This window comes from Acomys russatus, chromosome 26, assembly GCF_903995435.1.
Source record: "Acomys russatus chromosome 26, mAcoRus1.1, whole genome shotgun sequence".
Lineage (NCBI taxonomy): Eukaryota > Metazoa > Chordata > Mammalia > Rodentia > Muridae > Acomys > Acomys russatus.
In genome coordinates this window covers 43718404-43732672 of record NC_067162.1, presented here as the reverse complement: position 1 = coordinate 43732672, position 14269 = coordinate 43718404, and the positions used below count along the sequence as shown (strand labels likewise).

At 47.0% G+C, this 14269-nt stretch overlaps 1 protein-coding gene across 2 annotated transcripts in view; it reads right to left on the bottom strand.

Annotated features, from left to right (window-relative positions):
- Nucleotides 1-14269, bottom strand: part of Cdh13 (cadherin 13) — a 1096387-nt gene that overhangs the window by 15983 nt on the left and 1066135 nt on the right. The gene's annotated exons all lie outside the window — the stretch shown is intronic.

The following is a 14269-nucleotide window of genomic DNA, read 5'->3' as shown; positions in this document are numbered from 1 at the left end:
TGCTGCCTCTATCTCCCAGGAGCTGGGACCATAGGAGTGTGCCACCATGCCCAGCAAGTCTGTCTTTCCCTTTTTGGTAACAAGGACAGACCCCAGGCATGCTTTGTTCTGCGTAGATGCCTCACTACTGACATACACCTCCAGCTCTTTAAACAAAAAAATCTCATACATTTTGTTTTACTCATAATTTTGTCCAAACAGGGTTTTGCTTACTCCCCAAACACCAGGCCCCTTTTCTGGTAGGTTCCATTACTCAGGATCATGGGTAAGAGTCAGACCTCGTTGATGATACACACAACGGAAAACATAGCATGATCCTAATTTAAAAATGTATATGTGGCTGGAGAAAGATCAGGAGGGAATATATTAAAACCCAAGTGGTAATTATCTCCCTAGGTAATGAACATTAAAATAATACCTTCCTCCAATTCTAATTTTCTTTACAATAACTGTGAGGCCTATAACAACCAGAAAGGAAATGTTATATTCAAAAGTTACACAGGAATTAAAGACAGTTTTTCCAATTCTGTATTATTGTCTTTTCTCTCAGCATTCACTTATTTTTTTTTCAACAAATTGATTTTTCTAGTAAATTTACTGCCATGTAACCAAAGCTGCACTCTGATTCTCCCAAGAAGAGACCCTTGGCACCAACTCTATGTTACCCACTGCTGGCCCTGGGCCATTGCTAGCCCACTTTTAATCAATACGAACTGTTCCAGACATTTCATATAGGTGAAATATGCAGTGTGCAATCTTGAAACATTATTTTATGTGTATGGTTTTTTTTTTTTTTTTTTTTTTTTTTTTTTTTTGCCAGAAGAGGGCATTAGATCCCCGGAACTGGAGTTACACAGGGTTGTGAGCTGCCATGTTGGTGCTGGGAACTTCAGCCAAGTCCTCTGCAAGAGTAGCCAGTGCTTCTGACTGCTGGACAATCTCTGCAGCCCCAGTATGTGATTTTGTGTGTGTGTGTGTGTGTGTGTCTTATTTTACTTAATGTTGTGTTTCTGAGGCTCATCCATATTGGAGCCTGTGCCAGCACTTTGATGGCTGATTCATACAACACTATATGGGCACACCATGTAATGTCTATGTGGTCACTGCTGATGGGTATTTGGAGTTCTCAGTTCTTGTCTGTGATAAAGAATCTGCTGTCAACATCTGCATGCAAGAGACCAGATTTACACATAAGGCAGGATCCTTAGTTTATGAGATCCCAAATGCATCTCCCTTAGATGAACAGAGTCCCTGGGGTAGTTGGGTTGGCTGGTTTCACATACATGGAACACAGCCAGGTGTGCCATGCACACCTGTAATCCCAGCACTCAGGAAGTAGAGGCAGTAGGGTCAGAAGTTCAAGATTATTCTTGTAGTAGCAAATTCAAGGCTAGATGAGCTACATGGATCGCAACATGCATGCATATATGCACACAAGTACACACATGTGCACGAATACTTCACAATGTCAGGATCACATAAATATCCTAGTCACTGGTCCCACATCTGCCGGGAACCAGCACAGCACAGGCTGCTCCTTGGGAGTCCTGAGTTACCATGGTTTTACATGGCGGGGAGTGTATGAGGTGAGGTGGTTTACATGGAAAATGAGGCAGGCAGTAGTGGTGAGGCTGCCCAGGCCTGTCAGAGCTCACATTATGTCATGGACCTGGAAAGGCAGGATTTGACATTTTCCCTGCTGGGCTTTCAAGGGCTTGAGAATAGCATTGATAGGAAGATGGAGATACAGGGAAGAGTCTCTGCAGTGAGCGTTGCTACCAAGCTTGGCAGCGGTGCAACAAAGGGCGGGCAGATGATGCTATGATGTAGTGAGCTGAGCTGGTACACATGGGTGTGCCTGGCAGTACTTTCAGGTCTCAATCAGTTTCTTTGTTCTAAATAGTGAATGAAAATATTCTGTCCAGGGTGGTTGACTATTTTGTTGAGCGTGGGAGTGTCCCACTGCTAGGCTTTAGGCTTAGCCCTCCCTGAGTGGCCAAGGCATGCCCTTGATGATGCCAACACACAAGGAGGCATTTTTTTTTCTGACTGCTTTTTGGATGTGCCCGCATCAGCGCGGAGGGCGCGGTGGCTTGGTATTTCCCTAGAAGAAGGCTCAGATCACTCCCAGGCCACAGTCAGCATTTCCATGTCTGGCCAAGACCCTGAAGAGTCTGTAGCAAGTTGAGAAACCTAGTCCATAACTCCACTCAAGGAGTTCACTTCAACATCCACGATACTTTCTGTGTTCTCATGGTTTCTGGTCCTCTTTAGTGTGTGCCCATGTGTGCATATGGGTGTCATCCCTCAGGGACAGAGTCTCTCAGTAGGACCCTTGGCCTACTGATCAGGTTGGGCTGGCAGGTTAGAGAGCCCCACAGATTCACCTGTCTCTACCTCCCCAACGGTTTTAGTTACATTTCCTGTTTCTTTGTTAAAATACTCTGACATAATCAACTTAATGGGGGGAAAGGCTTATTCTGTCTCAAAGTTCCAGATCACAGTCCATCCTTGTGGGACAGTCAAGGCAGCAGGAGCTTGAAGTGGCTGGTCACCTCAGGCCCATAGCCAAGAGCAGAGAGCGCGAATGCACGCACACTGGTACTCAGCTAGCTTTCTCTATTACACAGTCCAGGACTCAACCTGAGGGCCTTGTGCCCCCCACAGTAGGTGGGTCTTCCTACCTCCATTAATGAAACCAAGACAAGCCCCCACAGACATGCCCACGGGCCACCCTGATCTAGGCAGTTCCTCATTGAGACACTTTCCAGGTGACCCTAGATTGTGTCATGGCGACAGTCAAAGCCAACCAGCACAGCTGTGTTGGGATTCTAAGAACACCATTTGCACCTGGCTTCTTTACATGGGTTCTGGGGATCAGAATCGTGGCCTTAGGCTTTTGTTGCAAACATTCTACCAACAGAGCTGTCTCCCCGCAATCCCTATTTCTGTTTTGTCCTGACAACCCAGCCGCATTAGCTTCATGACACAGACTGGAAAACAGGCGGAGTGACCTTCGGTCTCATGGATGCAGTCACGATGCTATAGTGAGGGATCCGCTCATCCCACGGAGCTGCAGGGGAGTGCTAATCCCTGTGCAGCTCCAGCCGCTCCTTCTCCATCACCAGATATTGAGCCATTTTCCTGGTGACAAAATTGTAGCCAGTGATCCCAGCGTGACTGATGTGTCACCGGGCTCGACAGCATGAAGGCTGATGGCTGCGTCTGATGTTGACTTTCCTCCCTTGCTCTAAACAGCAGCTGCAATGAGGGCGTTAAGCTGGCTTAATTGGGGCACCATGGTAACAAATTAGCTGGTTAAAAAAAAAAAATCCAAAACAGTATCTTTTAAGCAGGCTCAACCTGAATAATCTTCCTCAACCCCATAGGCTCAGGCTGATCTAAAAGGACACTGAGGTCTCTCCTGAAGTCCCTGTCCCCTCTGACCCATGGTTCCGGCTGTCGTTCAGGACGGTAGTCTATCCTTTAACCCATGCAAATGCATTGTATTCATTTCACATGGGAACCAGTGCCATTTTCAGAGCATCCGTCACACAGGGGACTGAGGGAAGGACAGACTGGGATGAAATCTTAGCCTATGAAATACCATTATTTTGGTCAATGTCACTTTAATTTTACAGCTGTTAGATACACGCCTATCTTGGTTTGTCTTTTTGGTAACTCTCTTAGTTAGGGTTACTTTTGCTGTGATGAAACACCATGACCAGAAGCAAGTTGGGGAGGAAAGGGCTCATTGGACTTTTGCTTTCACAGCGATGTTGATCATCGAAGGAAGGCTGGGACTCATAAACAGGGCAGGATCCTGGAGGCGGGAGCTGATGCAGAGGCCATGGAGGGGTGCTGCTTACTGGCTTGCTCTCCATGGCTTGCTCATAGAACCCAGGACCACCAGCCTAGGAATGGCACCACCCACAATGGGCTGGGCCTTCCCCCATTGGTCACCAATTAAAAAAATGCCCTACAGCTGAGTCTTACAGAGGCATTTCCTCAACTGAGGCTCCCTTTTCTCAGATGACTATATGCCAAGTTGACATAAAACTAGTCAGCATAGCTGGGCACGATGATGCATGCCTTTAATCTCAGCACTCAGGGAGGCAGAGGCAGGTGGATCTCTGTGAGTTTGAGGCTATCCTGGTCTACAAATTGAGTCCAGGATAGCCAAGGCTACAGAGAGAAACCCTGTCTCAAAAACCCCAAAACCCCAAAACTCCAAACCCCAAACCCAAACCAACCAACCAACCAACCAATCAACCAACAACAAAAACTAGCCAGCATAGAAACCCACACCACCCTTTTCATGGATGGGCTCAAAGCCCCTTTATACAACCTGCTGAGCCATGGGGCATGTTCATGAATTGAGTATTCTCCCAGGTGGAAATGGCTGGAAAACAGGACATTTTTGGTGACTGCAAAAAGACTCCAGATGTGATGAGGGCTTCCTGTTTCATACCACCAGCCCTTAGGAAGACCTTAGTGGGATATTTTTCTTTTTACATTCTCTGCATAGCATTGGTGGGAAACAGGGGGCGTCTGGGTCTATTGGAGCATAATACTTGTCTCTGGGACCAGGGAGATGGATCTGTTGGTGAAGTGCTTGGCACACAAGTGTGAGGACCTGAGTCCACCGCCCCTTGGACCTATGTGAGGTGGTGTATGCTTGCACTCTCAGCTCTGAACAGTTGAGACAGTTGGGGCTTGTGAGCTCACTGGTCTTGCTGACTGGGGAGATTCAGTTTTAGTGAGAGACTCTGTCTTAAAAAAGAAGAAGAAGAAGAAGAAGAAGAAGAAAGAAAGAAAGAAAGAAAGAAAAGAAAAGAGGTGGAGGGGCTGTAGAGACAGCTCAGTTGTTGAGAGCACTTGCTGCTTCTTTCAGGGACCCACATTTGGTTCCCAGCAACACATAGGGTGACTCACAGACACTTGCAACTCCACCTGTAGAGGAGCCAATGCCCTCTGACCTTTGAGGACACTGTACTCATCTGTACCATTCCAAATACACTGAATTAAAAAGTAATTCGGATAGAGAAGCAATTTAGGACGACACCCTACATCAACCTGTGGTTTCCCCCCCCCACATGCATGCACACACATATGAATCATGTACACACACAACACACAGACACACATATTCAGAAGTATGTGTCTCTGATATCTGGAGCTATGATTTAGAACTTCTCTGAGGTAACCATTGTGGGATGCTAAGCCTTTAGAATTTCCAAATAGGAGGAGTGACAGCTGTGACTCTTGAGGAGGAGGTGGGGGACTAGGCTGGCAGAACCTGAGCAGGAGCTGGTACCTCATGGAGCAGCAATGAGGCATGAACACTCCAGTGTCCTCTCTTGAGAAACTGCTCATGGCAGTTCTCAGTCCACACGAGCCAGTGGGGCTAACAGCAGACCTGGAGGTGACCTGGGCAGCATGCCCACCACCCTTTGCTCAGTGCAACTGCTCTGGCCTGTCAATGGCACATCTCCCTAGAGGGCTGTATTTGATTCACTCCTGGGTGCTGTCTCTCCAGCTCAGCCATCTTCCTCCACAGTTATTATTAATCCCCTCCTAAGACGGGCAGTACTTCTGTGCTTGCTGAACTCTTCCTGTAGTGTTTTTGTGCTCTGAAGGCACCATCTTAACCTTTGCAGAAAATCTGGATCATATAAGTGTTCATCTCTGAAGGCAAAAATGCTTGCCAACATGAAAGGTCTGGTTTAGCAAAACAAAAAAGCATGCCCACTCAAATGGAAATGATATGCATAGATAATTTGCAGCTCATTAAAATGGGTAACAGGCTGGAGAGGTGGCTTGGTGGTTAGTAGTGCTTGCTGCTATCTGAGTTCAGCTGCCAGCACCTATGCCAGGAGCCTTACAAGTGCCTGTTACTGCAGCTCCAGGGAATCTGATGCCCTCTGCTGGCCACCACAGGCACCTACACTCATGTGCACATACCTCCTTGCTTTTCACATAGGCAGATAATTAAAAATAAAATTTAAAGTGGATAACAATTTAGAAAAAGGCACCCTTTTCTCCTCAAACCATCTCTACACATCATAAAGAAGCCAGACTTGGGATGTTATCTCTATGAGCTCTGAAGCCCTAAGGTAGCAGCCCCAAAGGTCAGGATTCCAGGGCTGGTCAGTGTTTTTAATATAATTCCATTTCAGCTCCACAGTTCCAGCTGCTAAGAGGTACTTAAAAGAAGACACTCTTGGTTCTGCCATAGTCATTCTGACCTGGAGAGGCAGAGCTATGTGGAGTGTGCTACATTAGACAGAAAAAGGCACATCCCTCTCTCTGTTTTCTCTGCAGAAATTCTCTGATCCTTTTCCACTGGACAGGCCCATCAGAAGGACTGTCCTTTCCTAGAGCATATGGTGCTGAGAGAAAGTGTGAGTGGTTACAGCACCCCAGCTGAGTAGGTCCTTGCTCTGTTTGTCACCAGGCACATCTCCCCTGCTTCTCATGCTTATGCACATCTGCATGTGTGTACATGTGAGTGTGCAGACCCAAGGTTGCTATGAGGAATCTTTCTCAATCACCCTCCTACTTTATTCTTTGAGGCAGGGTCTCTTGGCCAAATCCAGAACCCCCTTAGATGACAAGTCTCACTAGCTAGCCTGCTTGCTCAGGGATCCCATCTCTGCCTTCAAAGGTGGGACTACAGGCAGCTCACCATGCCCATTAGGCATTTACATGGATCCTAGAGACCCAAAATCCAGTCTGATTGCTTGGCAGCCAGCATTTCACCATTGAGCCATCTCCCTAGACATTGTCATGCATTTCACAAGATCCCATTGAAATAGAACAGCTCGCATTTTACACATATGCTGGAAGAATGTTCCCAACCAACATGACCATGCTGTCGGCAAAGTCACATGATTAGCTTCACCTGCCTGCCATTTTGGTCTAGGTGCAACTACGAAGCACATGAAGCATTTTTTGTGCAATGATTTTTTGCTCAATGACGGGTTTGTGAAGCTCATTCTGTTTCTGTGAGTAGCTGTGGGTTATTCACTTACCGTTTTGACACACTCTGCTTTTATATTCAGTGCGAATGAAACATTTGCTTTTCTACTTTACTGGATGTGTGGGAAAATTTCCATCTTCTTGAGATGTGTGTATGTGTATGGCACATGTGTATATATGTGTTCTCTGTCTCTCTCTCTCTCTCTCTCTCTCTCTCTCTCTCTGTCTCTGTCTCTGTCTCTCTGTCTCTGTCTCTCTGTCTCTGTCTCTGTCTCTCTCTCTCTCTGTCTCTCTGTCTCTGTCTCTCTGTCTCTGTCTCTGTCTCTGTGTCTCTGTCTCTGTCTCTGTCTCTGTGTCTCTGTGTCTGTCTCTGTCTCTGTCTCTGTCTCTGTGTCTCTGTCTCTGTCTCTGTCTCTGTCTCTCTGTCTCTCTCTCTCTCTCTCTGCTACAGTGGCCTGTAGGTCAGAGGTGAACTGTAGGAGTGGCTTCTCTCCTTCCACTACTTGGGCCTTGGACTAAAACTCAGGTCTGCCGTGGCAGCAAGTATCTCTGTCCACCAAGCTATTCCTCTGGCACTGACTTATCTTTTTTGTGGTTCATATTTTGCATCTTGTTTCCTTCTTTTTTTTGATTCCACTAAAGACATGGATGTATTCATACATTTTTATAAATGATATGTTATTCCACTTTCATGTTTAGAGTTGGTTCCTGCCCGTGGTTTAAGAAAGTGAAAGGGTGTGTTATTTAATCCAGCACTATTTACTAAAGAGGCCCTGTTTTTTCACTTCATGGAGGTCTTTACTGTTCATGTCATAATTGGATGTGGTTCTACCATGGTGGGGAAGCTATACCATGCTGCATGCTTTTCTTTTCTAACATGCTGGGCTGTGCCCTCTGAACTCAGGAGCCCAAAGCAGCTGCACCTTCCTTAAATTGCTTCTGCCAGGCAATCCCATTAAGGAAATGAAAAAGTAACACAGTGCTCTGTTTATTTGTGTTGCTGCTGCAGACACTATTTCATCAATCAGTTTATTTCTTTGTGCAAATATCACACAGTTTCCATCCCAAGCATCTCCCAATAGGCCCACAGGCATAAAGTGCAAGTCTTCCAATTGATTCTCAGGATTGCCTCTGCGACTTTTAGCTCCTCGTGTTTCCGTATGCATTTTATAGTCAATTTTATTTCCACCTCCCAGGAACTTAGATTTTGTTCAACATTTTGTCTCAGTTTTTAGGTCAGTTTGGAAATAACGGATGTTTCAATAGCCCCAAGGCATCTAGTCCATAAACATGGTATACCTCCCCACTTATGTAGACGTGAAGCTGGGCCTCCGAATCTTATCCAGACTAACTGTATCTCTCAGCAAGCCTAAACTTGGCTGCTGTGAATGCCAGATGACAGCCAGCAAACCACAGACTACACACAATGCTTTCAGAGACTCAGAGACCAGCACAACTCCTGCTGAGGGTGAAAACATTTAACTGTCTCAGTATCTGGTTTCCTTTTCACAGCATCTTTAACACTAGGTGGCGCTCTGCAACCAGTTCTGTGCTAACTTCTCAGATTAGTTGGAGGAGGTGACAGCAGCACAGAGAGAGGAGGAGAGAGAATAGGGGAGAGGGAGAGGGAGGGGGATGGGGAAGGGGAGAGGGAAAGAGGAGGGGGAGGGGGGAGGGGGAGAGGGAGAGAGAGGGGGGGTGGGGAAGGGGAGGGGGAGGATGAGAGGGGAGAGGGAGGGGGATGGGGAAGGGGAGGGGAGGATGAGGGGAGAGGGAGGGGGATGGGGAAGGGGAGGGGGACAGGGAGGGGGAGGGGAGAGAGAGAGAGAGAGAGAGAGAGAGAGACCCAGTCTCAAGAAATAAAGATTCATTTTTTTCTTGTACTGATCTTTTCTCTGATAACTATGTTAAATTCGCTAACAGCCTCTGTGAGTAAAAGAGGTTTATTTCATTTAATCTCCAAGCCTGATAATCTGCATCCCCCCCCCCCCCCCATTGCTCTGAAGCAGACTGAGGGAAAAGCTGTTAGTATTTTGCTGTTGGCTGAAGCAGGAGCGATGCCTGTGAGCTCAAATCAGACTAAGGACTTTTCCTCCTTTGCTAAATATATGTATATGCATGTGCATGGATGCATATGTATATATTTAAATCATGACCCAATAATGCCACCCTTTTCCCCCACTCACCCCTCCCTCCCCTCCCCTTTTCCCTCATCCATCCCTCTCTTTTTCTTTCTCTTTGTGCCTTCCCCACCCCACATCTGAGTGTAATACCTGCAGAAACCAGAAGAGGGCACTGGATTCCCCCAGAGCTGGCCTTACAGGTGGTTGTGAGCCACCTTACTTGGGTGCTGGCAACTGATCAGGGGTCCTCTGCAAGGGCAGCAAGAGCACTCTTAACTGCTGCGCCATCTTTCCAGCCCCTAATACATAACCACTCAAATGAGCTATTAGGATGATTTTATCATTCCAGTTGGGCTCATTAATATTTTAAGGGTTTTAAACTTTTATGCTTGTGAGATTGGCCTGTAATTTTAATTTGTGTAAGATTTCACCATGTTGTAGATAAAACATGCTCTCATAAAAACAGTTGCTAAGTGTCCTCTCTCTCTCTCTTTTCTGGAAGAGTCTCTGTGAGAGTGGTACTCTTCCATCTCAGATGTTTGGAAACACCCAGCAGCCATCTGGGCCCACGGTTTGCTTGACTGGAAGGATTGTAATGAAGAGGTTTTTTTCATAATTATTGGGCTATTTAAGATTATTTGACTGCTTATTAGGTCACTTAAAATTATAAGTTACTTATTTGTCCATTAATTGTGTGTATATATACATGAACGCCTCGCTCTCTGGCTCCCATGCCCCCCTGTCGTGACTGATTACACCCCTCCCTTCAGTGGCTCCTAAAAGGTATTTCATCACAGAAATAGGAAATGTAATTAACGCTATTTTTATTTTTGTGGGAGGGAGGGAAAACAGAGCTTAGTGAATGTCCGAGCTTCTCTGCCAAGCTCTGGTTCATTCCCAGAGTGCTTTGCTTTGAACATCTTCCCACTTCCTTAATCTCCAGGACTGTGTCCTGGGCTGTGTTTCCTCCAAGCTGATACTCTCTGTGGTTTGCTGAGCTTCTTCATGTGCAGCCTGGACAGGTGCCCTGCCAACACCACGCCCTGTCCTATGACACCCTACAGTACTGCTTGGATGTAAGGTGTCTCCAAAGGCTCACATGTGTGAGTACCTGGTCCCCAGCTGGTGGCACTGCTTTGTGAGGTTGTTGTGAGGTTGCTTCAGATGTCTAGCTGGAGGAAGCGGAGTCTTTGTGGGGGTGTCTTAGGGGTTCTAGCCTGTTCCCCTCCTGAGAATTTTGCCTTCTGGAATGTGAGATATGGGCAAGAAGTCTCTGTTCACTTCCACGGCCATGAAGTTGCCCACCGCTCTGCCTGCCCCACCACCATGGACCACACCCTCTCAAACAAAGTCTCCACTAAGTTGCTTCTGGTCAGGTGTGTAGTGAGAGTGATTAGAAAAATAACGAATCTACTCCACTAAAGTCTCACATACCCCCAATTCTTTACTCTTTACTCTGTGCTTGATGCTGGCTATAGCTTTATATCACACATCATAAATGCACGTTCTGCTGTTAAATCTATTTCCGGAAGACCTGAGCTCAGGGCGTTGATGTATCTCAGTTCTGGACCAGCCTCTTGAGTGTTTATTACAGATCCCAGGCTTCAGGGGCAGGACCGTTGCTTCAGTCCAGTCCTTGAACATGCTGACTCCAATAGCTAGATCCTCCCAAGTCTGCTTTTCCCTTTGACTGTAAGTTACAAGCTCTTCTTTCTTTGCGGGTCCAGTGACGTTGTAGATCAGCGAACAGTTCTCAACCCTCCTAACACTGCGACCCCCATGCTGTGTGACCCCCAAACATAAAATTCTTTGCATTGCTACTTCATGACTGTAATTTGGCTACTGTTATGGATCATAATGTAAATATCTGTGTTTTCTGGTGGTCTTGGGTGACCCTGTGAAAGGGTCATTCGACCCCCACAAGGGGTTGAGACCCAACAGGTTGAGATTATGAGCTGGCTCTTATGTATGGGAGCAAATTGGCTGTTTTCTCCTGTGAACCTCCCCTGCAGGATTGGGGATGAAGCTGAGTGGTGAGGTTGGACTTCAAGTCTAATGAGTCGTGGTCAAACCTGGCATGCCTCTGGTTCGACGTGTGGCCCACTTGGAGTTTGCCGGACTGCCCCTGGCAGCTCAGCTCCTCTGGACCTAGCAGAGCAGCCCATCTCTCTATCCATCTCCCTTCTCCCTTCCTGGAGCCTCCAGAACCAGACAGGTGTCTTAAATAAGAAATTAGCTGACCTTCTAGTTGGTCTCCTGTTTCCTGTGGGACCACAGAAGGTTCCAGGTTGTCCTTTGAATGTCCGCTGGGGTTGGGGCTGGAGAGACAGTGCAGGGGTTAAGAGAGCTTGCTGCCCTTGCAGAGGACCTGAGTTCAGTTCACAGCACCCACAACAGCCTCCTGGGACTCTAGTTTCAGGGACTTCAACACCTTCTTCTGGCCTCTGTGGGCATCCGCACATATGGGCACATACATATTTAATCCTGTGCACATACGCACAAATGAACATTTAAAAACAGGCAGAAAAGGAGTCCATGATGGAAAAGCCTCCTAGGTTTGCAATGTGCCCCTGCCCCCTCTGGCTCCACCTGACTCTCACAAGTGGTTTCTTTCCCTCTCTCCTGGAGGAGGGGAAGGGAAAGGGGGTATGGCTGACTCTAACCCAGAATCAGATTCCCAAGTCCTTTCACTTTCTTGGGACCAGCTCCTCTCTCTGACACTGAGGCTTCTGTGACTTGGCTGTGTCTCTGATGACTTTACAGCAAAGGTTGTGGGTGTTGCTGGAACTTTCTAATTCTGCACCTACATCCAACTTGGCACTTCCAGAAGCCCTGCATTTTATCGCCGCATTTGGGCACAAATTCCAGAGTGACTCTCAGTTTGCAGAAAATCAACTTTGGAGATTTAGCTCTCTGGCATTAAATGACAAAATCCTTATTCTTTCATTCCATCAAATAAACCGACTTTGTAGCAAATTAATAAACACAAGTGCTCAGTTTGGATAAAGCCGAGACACCTGTTAGCGTGCTGGAGAAATTGGTTTTCCCCAGATAAACCTAATACCCAGAGATAAGTCTCCAGCAAGTGCCAAAGCAGCCTTTCCACTTAGCTCCCTCTGATTGACAAGGCCTTTGCTGGCTGGCCATGCTGTCTTTGGGGGCTCTGGTCAATATGACTGTCCCTCACAAGAGCTGTTTTCTGCTCACACCTTTGGGGACATTTCCATCTTCTGTGGACACCTGGGACAACAGATTTTGAATTTCCTTATCTAGTGTTAATATAAGAGAGTGAGGTGAGAGTCCATGGCGCGCTGGGTTTTTCTTGGGTGCAGGAGGATCCATCTTGACTCTCCTCTTTCATTTTTCTTTTCTTTCTCTTTTTAAAATGAATTTTTTATTTATTACATATACAGTGTTCTGCCCGCATGTATGCCTGTATACCAGAGGAGGGCACCACATCTCATTATAGATGGTTATGAGCCACCACGTGGTTTCTGGGAATTGAACTCAGGACCTCCAGAAGGGCAGACAGTGCTCTTAACCTCTGAGCCATCTCCTCAGGCCCCAGCTCTGCTCTTTCTTTACCTGAACTTGGCCCATGCAGCTACAGTTAGTACTGAGCCAAGTTCACTTGGCTTCTTCTGGGGTTGGGGAAGCCTTGGTATCTTCTCTTTCCTCTCAGCCATGTTCTAAGCAAGAATAAACCTCCTGGGTTTATGTGGAAACTGAGTCACAGAGTCCAACAGCCCCCACAGGTGCCCCATGTGCATTGTACCTTGAGAAAACAAGTGGGACCATGCCCTCTCTGCAGAAACACAGGGTTATAGGGTGCCCTTAGAAACTAGACATCTAGTGAGAACCACAGCCCATAGAAAATTCCAGCAATGTCAAGGAGGGGAAAGGCCAAAGGTAGAAACCGATGTCTGAAAGGAACCTTTTACCCTTTTTGTATTGCTTGGGATTGAACGCAGGGCCTCTTGTGTGCTAAGTGACACTTCCATACTGGAAAATGTTATCTGAATATTAAATCTTTAAAAATTACATGTGTGTGTGTTTGCCTGTGCCTGTGCATGCATATGTATGCGTGTTTGTACATGTTTGTGCATGTGTGCATGTCTGCATGTATGTGCCACAGCTCATGCATGGCAGTCGGAAGACACCCTGCAGAAGATGTTCTCTCCTTCTACAATGTGACCTGGGGTTGAACTCAGGTCCCCAGACATGGCAGCAAGCACCTTTACCCACTAAGCCATCTCACCAGCCTCTGCATAATTAAAAAATGCCCAGAAGTCAAAACATTTTGAAAATTAGCGTAGAGAGTCAGGAGAGGAGGTTCAGCCTCTGGCCTGCACCTTCGCTTCTGAGTAAAATCTCTTGCTGTTCTGTCATTGTCTGCATACTCTTCTTCAGTTCTTAGAGCAAGACACCAAGAACATGGACACACACAGCCTGATGGAGACCCCAGTAACAAACCCTGCCAGCTCTGCACTCACACTCTCTGTGACATTTCCAGAGCCTGAACTGGATCCCTCATCATCCCCTTCTGTGATTGGTCCAAGCCACGGAATGTCTCCTAAGGTCTCTCCCCGTGTCTGCCATGGCCACACTGTCTGATCCCCCAGACAACAGAGAGTACTTGAGGGGCTGCATGCTCTGTTGGCATGTGTGTTTCAGGAGATAAGTTCAGTTGGCTCACTGCCGTGTCCCCAGCATCCAACATGGAGTCTGACATGCGATAGTGAATTCTTAGCTTTAGAAGGAGCAGAATTTTGTTATTATACAGTGACTTGCTGGGAGGATCCAGTGTCTTTCTATGGAACTGTGTTGATGGCACAAATCTATGGGGGCAAATTCAGTTCCAGGGGTCAATGGTACTCTTTCCCATTCGATCCCAGAACCTCCATTGCAGGCGAGAACACAGCACTGGGATAGACGGCACTGGTGTGGTCTCCTAGCCTGGGATCCATCCCTGAGAGAATACTGTGAGCCCCGCTCTGACCCCTGGATGGACACACTTGTCTTTCCACAGTGACTGAGGTTCTCTGGCTTGAGAATGCAAGGTAGTACCGGCTTCTCTGTTCCCACCCACTTCCCTCCTCTTCACCAACACCCCACACATGTATCAAAAGAGACATACAAACACAAATACACCTGAAGGTGACACA